The sequence below is a fragment of the Embiotoca jacksoni genome, unplaced genomic scaffold, assembly GCF_022577435.1.
Source record: "Embiotoca jacksoni isolate LCO1_2020_lvr unplaced genomic scaffold, fEmbJac1.0.p SCAF_29, whole genome shotgun sequence".
In the NCBI taxonomy this organism is placed as follows: domain Eukaryota; kingdom Metazoa; phylum Chordata; class Actinopteri; family Embiotocidae; genus Embiotoca; species Embiotoca jacksoni.
The window spans coordinates 5,498,106-5,508,509 of record NW_027185380.1 but is presented as its reverse complement, the minus strand read 5'-3'; positions in this window follow the sequence as shown (position 1 = coordinate 5,508,509).

Here is a 10,404-nt window from a genome sequence, read left to right as displayed (position 1 = left end):
CCTTCAGGTTTTGAAATAGTTTGGGATTTCCACGAGGCTGTTTGTTCCGGAGCATTTTTTTTCAGCTGGTATTCAGTCGAGATTCTGGACTCCACGTTCCCTGTCTATAATCCACCGCCTGGACTTTGTTTTCACTAATCATAGGAAGGAAAAGCTCTTCATTTGCTGCTGACCTCTGCCTCTGTTGTTCATTACGGTCCTCCCTCCTGTGCAGACTGTGACAGAATGTACCCATGCAGTTATTGTAACCTCACATGTTGTAACTGAGAAATTGTATTGTTTTACCAAAAATATCTGCTCATTTGAATCTGATGGCAGCAACACCTCTCTATAAAGTTGGGACAGGGTCATATTTACATGTTCGCTGATGTGCATCACCTCTTCTTTTAACAACACTGTAAATGTTTGGGAACTGAGGAGACCAGTTTCTGGAGTTTTGAAAGTGAAATGTTGCCCATTCTTGCCTGACATAGGATTTCAGCTGCTCAACAGTTCAGGGTCTCCTTTATTGTATTTTTCATGTCAAGATGCTCCAAATGTTTTCAATGATTGACAGATCTGGCCAGTTTATCAGCAGACTCTTCTACTACGGAGCCATGCTGTTGGAATACTTGCAGAATGTGGTTGGACGTTTTTTTACTGAAATAAACAAGACCTTCCCTGAAAGTGACGTTGTCTGGATGGTAGCATATGTTGCTCCAAAACCTGAATATATCATTCAACATTAATGCTTCCTTCCAGATGTTCAAGCTACCCATGCCATGTGCACTAATGCATCGCTGTACCATCACAGGTGCTGCCTTTTGAACTGAGCCCTGATAACAAGCTGGATGGTCCCTCTCCTCTTTAACTTGGAGGATGCAGCGCCCATGATTTCCAAAAAGAATCTCAGATTATGATCCATCAGACCACAGGACAGTTTTCCACTTCACCTCAGTCCATCTTCAATGATCTCGGGTCCAGAGAAGGCGGCGGTGTTTCTGGATCATGTTTCTATCTGGTTTCTTCTTTGTAGAGTTTTAACCTGCATTTGTGGACGAAGCGATGAACTGTGTTCACAGACGATGGTTTTCAGAAGTGTTCCTGAGCCCATGCAGTGATTTCCACTCCAGAATTGTGTCTGTTTTTAATGCAGTGCTGCCTGAAGGCCCAAAGATCACCACCATCCAATATTGGTTTCAAGCCTTGTCCCTTGTGTTCAGAGATTTCTCCAGATTCTCTGAATCTTTTAATGATATTATGAGCCATAGACGATGAAATCCACTAATTCTTTGTAGTTTTACGTTGAGGAACATTATTCTTAGATTGTTGCACTATTTTCACACAGTCTTTCACAGAGTGGTGAACCTCTCCCCATCTTCACTGCTGAGACTCTGCCTCTCTGAAATGATTTTTTTTTTTTTTATACACAATCATGTGTGATATGTTGCCATGGTAACCTAATTAGTTGTCAGATGTTCCACCAGGTGTTTTTAAAAAAAAACGTTTTTATCTTTACACTTTTCCTGAGCCCATGCAGTGATTTCCACTCCAGAATAGTGTCTGTTTTTAATACAGTGCCACCCTGAAATGCTCTTTTAATGTTCAGTCATGTTTCTGATCTGTTGCCAGTTAAGTGGGAGGGGTTATGTTAATGGTTGTGTTCTGCTGTAATGATTAATGTTTCAGAAAGATGGGAACATTAAAATCAACAATCTTTAGTGAAACTGTATTTCATCACTTGGTCACTAGATGGAGTCATTGATCCATGTTAAAAACGGCTGCAGCAGCAGTGTTCTGTGTTCTCCAGTCTGTTCTGCAATCTGTGTTCTACATTCTGTGTTCTACAGTCTGTTTCTGTTCTACAGTCTGTTTCTTTGTTCTACAGTCTGTTTCTGTGTTCTGTGTTCTACAGTCTGTATGTGTTCTACAGTCTGGTTCTGTGTTCTACAGCCTGTTTCTGTGTTCTACAGTCTGTTTCTGTGTTCCAGTCTGTTTCTGTGTTCTGTGTTCTACAGCCTGTTTCTGTGTTCTACAGTCTGTTTCTTTGTTCTACAGTCTGTTTCTGTGTTCTGTGTTCTACAGTCTGTATGTGTTCTACAGTCTGTTTCTGTGTTCTGTGTTCTACAGCCTGTTTCTGTGTTCTACAGTCTGTTCCTGTGTTCGAGTCTGTTTCTGTGTTCTGTTCTGCAGCCTGTTTCTGTGTTCTCCAGTCTGTTTCTGTGTTCTCCAGTTTGTTTCTGTGTTCTGTTCTATAGCCTGTTTCTGTGTTCTACAGTCTGTTTCTGTGTTCTACAGTCTGTTTCTTTGTTCTACAGTCTGTTTCTGTGTTCTACAATCTGTTTCTTTGTTCTACAGTCTGTTTCTGTGTTCTACAGCCTGTTTCTTTGTTCTACAGTCTGTTTCCATGTTCTACAGTCTGTTTCTGTATTCTACAGTCTGTTTCTATGTTCTACAGTCTGTTTCTGTGTTCTACAGCCTGTTTCTGTGTTCTACAGTCTGTTTCTGTGTTCTACAGTCTGTTTCTTTGTTCTATAGTCTGTTTCTGTGTTCTGTGTTCAACAGTCTGTTTGTGTTCTACAGCCTGTTTCTGTGTTCTGTGTTGTCCCGTCCGTGTTTTATGTTTTTTCCGTCTGCTGTCGTACAGCTCTAACTGTTCGTCTGTAGTCCTGCTGTTTACAACCTGTTGGTCCTCCTAAAGCGCCACGCACATCACGATACATCATAATCACTGATCTTAATATTAATATTAAACAAAGTGTTGGAAAGCAGCATCAGGCTTCTTGTTCCCACTGAATGAGGCAGGAACATCAGAGTTTAGGAGGTTCTCTATGATGTTAAATTTCATTTAAGACTTATTATATGAACTGCTCAGTGAGACTTCAGCCTGTCTGTGAACATAGCTACATACATATCACACCTCTGTCTGCTCTGTTTCCACTCATGCTGTAAACACAACATATTTATCATTTACATTTCCCCCTGGCCTTTATAGTGGACCTGATATACATTCGGTTCAGAGATGTGTGTTGATTTCCCATCCAGATCACTGACTCCTAGTTATGGTTTAGCAGCTGAACAGTAAAGAGCAACTATACAAGCAAAGGTTTTGATAAATATGAGTGAGTCTGTGAGTCTCAGGTTCTTCGGCACACAGACTAACACGCTGTGTAGAAATAAAAGTGTGCGATCAGTGTGAGTCAGCAGAGGCAGGACACGGTGAATGAGAAAGAAGCAGTGAGCGGCTGGGCGTCACTTTCAGCCTCGTATACTCATCAGTGCTGAGTGGGGCTGACAGGTGTGGGGCTAATTGGATGAGAGGGTAATATTACATCAAAAGATGTCACCCGCTCCTTTAAAATGGCTGTAATTAGTGCATTCTTTAACTTGGACACTGGGGAGATTAGAGAAGAGCAGGACTCAGAGCGCATTACAGCTGATGATTATAGGGAGGTTTTCATCCTGCACTCAGTCCTCATACCACACAATATCATACAGTATATACAGTGTACAAAACAGTATATACAGTGTTGTATCATACAGTATATACAGTGTTGTATCATCCAGAATATACAGTGTACCACACGGTATATACAGTATAGTATCATACAGTACATACAGTGTATCATACAGTATATGCAGTGTTGTATCATACAGTATATACAGTATACCACACAGTATATACAGTGTCTCATAAATTATATACAGTGTACCATAAAGTAAGTAGTGTTGTATCATACACACCATACAGTATATACAGTGTTGTACCATACAGTATATACAGTGCACCATACTCTATATACAGTGTACCATACAGTATATACAGTGTATCATGCAGTATATACAGTGTACCATAAAGTAAGTACAGTGTTGTATCATACACACCATACAGTATATACAGTGTTGTACCATACAGTATATACAGTGCACCATACTCTATATACAGTGTGCCATACAGTATATACAGTGTATCATGCAGTATATACAGTGTATCATGCAGTATATACAGTGTATCATATAGTAGATACAGTGTTGTATCATACACACCATACAGTATATGCAGTGTATCATGCAGTATATGCAGTGTATCATATAGTAGATACAGTGTTGTATCATACACACCATACAGTATATACAGTGTATCATGCAGTATATACAGTGTATCATATAGTAGATACAGTGTTGTATCATACACACCATACAGTATATACAGTGTATCGACGAGTACGATGTTAATCAGTGTTTGTGTTTGTGTGTGTGTGTCTCTGTGTGTGTGTGTGTGTGTGTGTGTGTGTGTGTGTGTGTGTGTGTGTGGACGTGTGGATGTATCTCCTTCAGTGTTTGTTAAAGACTGTGAACAATCTCTAATCGTTATTCAAATGATGTCTGTAAATCTGTGACTCTTCTCCTGACAGATGAGAGTCATGTTTCTCAGATGTAAATGTAAACGTAAGTGATGTGAATGATGCTGAAGTTCTTCTTGTTCTTCCTGACTGTGACATCACAACAACATGTCCTCCCCCCTGATACAATAATCAACTTATTGGTTTTCATGCTACATTTCTCCTTTGAAAGGTACTGTACAAATAAGTTTATTATTATTATTATTAGTAGTTTTAGGGTCTATAATGATGTCACACTACGTTGTCATGATTCCTCCCGCCACTAGAGGGCTTTTACAAACACAAACTCACTGTTCAGCTGAAACACGTGACGCTGTGGGTGGACAGCCTCGTTTTTCTGCATCAAGATAAAAAGAAGAGTGACCTTGGCAGGATTTTAAAATCCTGTGAAGTTCTGGATCTGATACTCAGACTGGATCTTATTTGATGTCTCACTGGTCCTAAAAAACACGGTGTGACCTGTTTAAATGCAGACAGTTCTGATCATGGACACAAGTGTACAATTGGGAGGGGGGGGATTCACACAATTAAGTTTATTTAACAAATAATAGAAAATAAATAGAGAATAACAAGAGATGGAACCGTTGATAGTGTTCATAAAAGGAAAATATATTTAACATATTTTCAACTGTATCTTTGGGGAACAGATTGGTATTTTGTCAGTATTTGGGGGGGATGTGACCTCCTCAAAAAGGCTGATGTATTTTGACGTTCTCATCCAGTTGTCCTGCTCTTCAGTGGTGACAGACTTCAGTGTCTTAATCGGAAAGAAATGAAACGTTTATAGACCTGTGGTACCATCAAGGACAACCTGCTGATTATGGTTTTTATTTTGAAATCAGCAGGTCATTAACTTGAGATGAAGAGAGTCACACACAAAAAACACAGGAATCTGTGCCAAGCCAGATTGTTCTCAATCTTCTTGCAGTTTCTAGTAAATTTTATAGTTTCATTTTGAGACCATTGTTGGTTGTTGACTGAAGAAAATCTTCTTTAGCAGCAGATTTTGTGAAACCCCGTGAGAGCATCTGATTAGTTAGCATCTGTTTCTGAGAGAAACCACCTCCACGTGGATCAGAGACACGTGTCTTCCACACAACTTATTGAGTGTAAAAAGAGGAAATGTACAAACTGAACTACCAGCCACGGGATCACAGCAGAGAGGAGCATGAAGACCACAGTGGTGGACAAACGCACAGACCAACATCAGAAACATCCGTCAGCCTCCTTTAAACCACATCTTCTAAACCACCGGAGCTGGTTCTGCAGAAATCAGACGTGTTTACAGTCGTTCTCCACGATGGACAGGGAGGGTCAGCCGGAGTGATGCTGTTTAAAAAAGGAGGAGAACAGCACATATCTTCAGAAAGTCTCTCCAGGGAGATGTTCATATGGAGCTTCAAAGGGCCGTCAATAGTGGAGTAAAACATTAAAAAAGAGCTTTTCTGCACAGCTGGCCAATCATGGTGTGAAGTACGTATGAATGTTGGATCATTGGTCTGGAACGGTTACAGCAAACACAGACGCACAACACACACACAACAGCGGATACTGAAGAGGGGATTTTAATCTGAAAAATGGTTCCGATGCAGAAGTGCCTTAAGCTGCAATACCACCGAGTGCCACTAGAGGTCGGCTCCAAAAAGCCTCCGGCTCCATTGACTCCCATTCAACTTCTCTCATCAAATAGAAAGTCAATAAACAAAGCGTCACTACAGAGGAGACCAGGACTGCCGGTAACGGATCCATCACTGACCTTTGACCCTGACCTCAGATGACTCCCTCTGGTTCCCGGTTAATCTGATGACATGCTACATGATAATGTCAGTGTGTGAGGTTCCTGACTCCCTGTGTGTTTGAGAGCAGGTAGGAGCTGCACGCTGAACACTCTGCAGAGCTGGAACACAGACGGGTTGGAAGGAACAGACATTTTCCACTGGATGGAGAACTTGGACATTCGTTTTATAGGTGTTGTTCTCGCTCATTACTTGATGAATATTGAAGTCTAGCAGGACAAAAAACTGGAGAAAAAAAGAAGTGGCATTACTGCCGACCTCAGCAGATTTATTTCTTTATTTTTTTGCCTAATGAATAAATATGTTTTGGAGTCGGCCAGGCAGGTATTAAGGAGCTCAGACTGCCAAAGCATGAATTTTACTGCACTTTCAAACAATGTTTGATTAAGTGTAACTCAATAGGTATGCCTCTTTATATTAACTGGTTCAATATTTCAATCCCCCCCACCCCAATGCAAAATTGAAAATAAATGATCTCACCAGAAAACCCTTTGTGTTTGTAACCTTTGTGTTGGAGTGCGTCAATAAAAGGCACCTTCTCGGTGATTGGACTTTGTTCCTCCCTTTCAGGAAGTTCTTTTTCAAAACAGTATAAAAAACTGTTTATCTTCATTTTTCAAAAATAACATCTTTTTTTCAAAAATTTCTCTGGAAATTATTTAAATCTTCCCGCAAGCCGGAACAAACACAACACACGACCAAGTAGTGGAGATTCTAGAGAGTCCTGGTGGGAAACTCAAAGGGTGGAACAACCATTTACCATAGAGCGATCTGGTCTGCTCTCATGTGACCACAGCATGGCAGAGGTCTGAGACGGGGATCAGGGTTGGCATTTGCAATGTTTATGGAGGTAGTTATCAGGGCATCTCACTGGGCTGTAGGGGGGAGAGGCGGCAGGACTGGCTGCGCCTCCCTCCGATTAGAGCATATGCGGATGACATGACGTTAGTGACTATGGAGCTATAGGAGTGCCATAATACAGAATAAATCTGTAAAATAATAAGGAAATGAATGTGGAAATATAGAGGGGAATAAATAAATGATTGATCATGTGGTCCAATGTGGAGATAGGCCGGCCCGCAGAAAAGGGTAACCTAGTGATTGATCAGGTGGTCCAATGTGGAGTAAGATTGACTCTGTAGAAAGGAGGAAGCTGGTGATTGATCAGGTGCATTGTGAGGTGGAGGCAGACAGATGTTTGAGCAGGTGTTCAGGGTAAGCAAATAAATCAACAACCAGCACAGGGCACTCAAAGCAGAACATCTTAGAGTGAACTGACGGTTCATGTCTATTTTCATGGCTTCCAAAGGAACAGTTCAGACAACAGCAAAGAGCCAGTGACAAACAGCAACATATAGCGATACTCCTGATCCTCATATCATCACCCTGCTCTCAGGACATCTGTCCCTCCTCCTGTCTTTGAGCTGCTGCAGGTCCACGATGGGTCCAGTGAAACTGTGAGACTTCTCACCAGCTCCAACCCTCCTTGTGAATGTGTTGTGGTGCCAGCACACAACACAAAAAGTCATAGCCATAAAATGTTAATGTGATTGCTTTTAAACCTGCGAGCCAGCTTTTATCGGATGTATATTCATTTTGTTTTTACTCTCTGCGGTACACACGGCACTGTAGTCTCCAGGTGTCCCATTAATACACAGGTACATTTTCAGACATGCAGCTGGACAGAAGAGCGGTCATATCTGCAGGACAGAGATGTGAACGCTGTGTTTTCATGTGGACGTGTCAGTGCATGTGTCTTTAATCGTGTGTGTGCGTGTGTGCAGTGTTCGGAGGTGGAAGTAGCAGAGTAGAACCATATGGAAGCGCCTCAGTGAACCGTTGTCTCCTGTGCCAATAGAAAGTGGGCTCCGACAGGTGGGAAACTACAAAGACAGGATATCATTAGTGAGGGCTGAAGTCACAGCACTGCATGAAATGAGGTCAGTCGTGAGCAGATGGAGGGAGAGGAGGCAACAATTAAATACAAATACAAAGCAGGAAAAAGAACTATCAAAGAACGCTCCTTGAAATGTGTCCAACACCAGAGATATTAAACAATTCAGCAAATATTCACTGAATATCTGGACATCTGAACCCTCAGAGCCAATGTTTTCTCATTCAGAATTGTTCTGATTAGTGCACGGTCACTACAGCACAGTCAACCCTCACATCCACATCCTCTATCTTCATTAATTTCATTAAATGAAGCTCAAACTTCCTGTTATTGTTTCATTGTCATCATTAATAAATGCAGCCCGTTATCATTAATAAACTGTCATCATTAGAATTGTCTTCGCTGGGTTTGGAGGACAACATTTTGCAGGTAAAGATGCACCTGAAGCTGCTGATAAAGAGGAGAAGCCTCTTCGTCGTTCATGAATCAAACACCAGTAAAGTTATATAGAGGAAGGAGATAGTTACACACAGGTGGAGACAATCAGGACGGGAAGACAGGAAGTGAAGACGACAGAAACGACACAAGAGTCACTAAAATAAAACAGTAAAAGAACAGGAGGAACTGAAAAGACAGGAAGACATTAAAGGGTGGGGACAGACTGAGACGATGAACAGACTTCATGTGCTGTTTGTGTAAAAAGCAGTTGGAGAGTGAGAACGATGTATTCAGGCTTCTAGTCCTTCAACATCTGTCTCTGGTGTCGATGTTGCTGGATGTCTCAGCGGACACACTGTACAGTGGTTGGACACTTTAACATGGAGTGTCTGGGGACTGACTCGCTTCTAAAGCCTCAAGTGGCCGCTGGAGGAAATGCTGCTTCTTTATTCTGCTCAGGAAGTGTCTGCTTGGTGCCACTCGGTGCCCCTCGGTTCTGCTCGGTGCTACTCGAGGCCGCTCGGTTCTGCTCGATGCTCCTCAGGCCGATCGGTGCCACTTGGCCTGGAAGATGGACAGTCTGGTGATAAGTGTGAGTGTCTGTCACAGGGCTGATTGAACTCCATCATGGACTCTGCAGACACAGGCATTCAAAGTAACGGGAAACGGAAAGACACTTAATCCTATTCTCATGTAGTCTTTTTATTAATATTTTTTTAGATCATGTTTTCATACCAAAAACTCCCATTTCATCAGCATAACCACCCCCCCCCTCACCCCTACACACACACACACACACACACACACACACACACACACACACACACACACACACACACACACACACCCTCCCCTGTCTCAGCTCTGTTTGTCCTTTAACAGATCAGCCTCTTGCTGTGAAGTCACTCTGAATCCATCATCAGCACACAGAGGTGTCCCTCCGTCTCTGTTCAGGTGGTGTTAACCTTCCACAGTTCATCTCGCACTGGACCGGGCTGAGTTTTATGGCCTCGGTAATGTGGATGGAGATGTGTGAGAGAGTGTGAGCCGCTGACAGGTCTCAGATGAAGAGCACCTCAACAATGGCCTCCTCTTCTGTGAAACAACTGTGACTTCTAACGAAGCAGATTGAGTTATTGAGGCTTACAAATATTCTGCACTCACATGTGTGGAGTGGATAAAGGAGAGTCTGTTCACTGTGTGTGTGTGTGTGTGTGTGTGTGTGTGTGTGTGTGTGTGTGTGTGTGTGTGTGTAAGTAAGGAAGCTGTTTGTTCACATTAATTCTGGACTGTAATGCTGTAATATTGACTCATTACGGTCACTGAATGTTCACTGCTGTCGTTCTTCACTTCATCAATGTAAAGTTATTTAGTGCTGTGATTTTTCTCTTGTAGTTGTGACTGTGCTGTTGTTGGTGCATGATGTCTTATAGTCGTGTTGCATTTTTACAACATGTGTGTCACATGTAATGTGGTAAAGGTGTTATTTTAATGTGTTTTGAGACTTTATAGTGACTCCGTGGGCCACGTGTCTCTTTAAAAAGAGAATTTGATCAAATAAAGTACGTTATTTGATCAAAATCTCTTTTTAACCCTTGTGTTGTCCTTGGGTCAAAATGACCCACAGCTGTGTTCAACCAAGTTCTATTTTATTTTCATACTTTTTGGGATCATTGGTGACAAGGAGGCTGTGATGGTTTCTTTAAAGAATGATGACCAATGATCCCAAAAAAATATAAAAATATAGAAATAAAATAGAACTTGGTTGAACACAGCTGCGGGTCATTTTAACCCAAGGACAACACGAAGGTTGTCAGATAACAGGTGGCTGTTGGTAACCTCGTGTGTGGGAATTGTGTGGATGTATCAGGCAGGTCCTGGTGGTGTCGCTGTC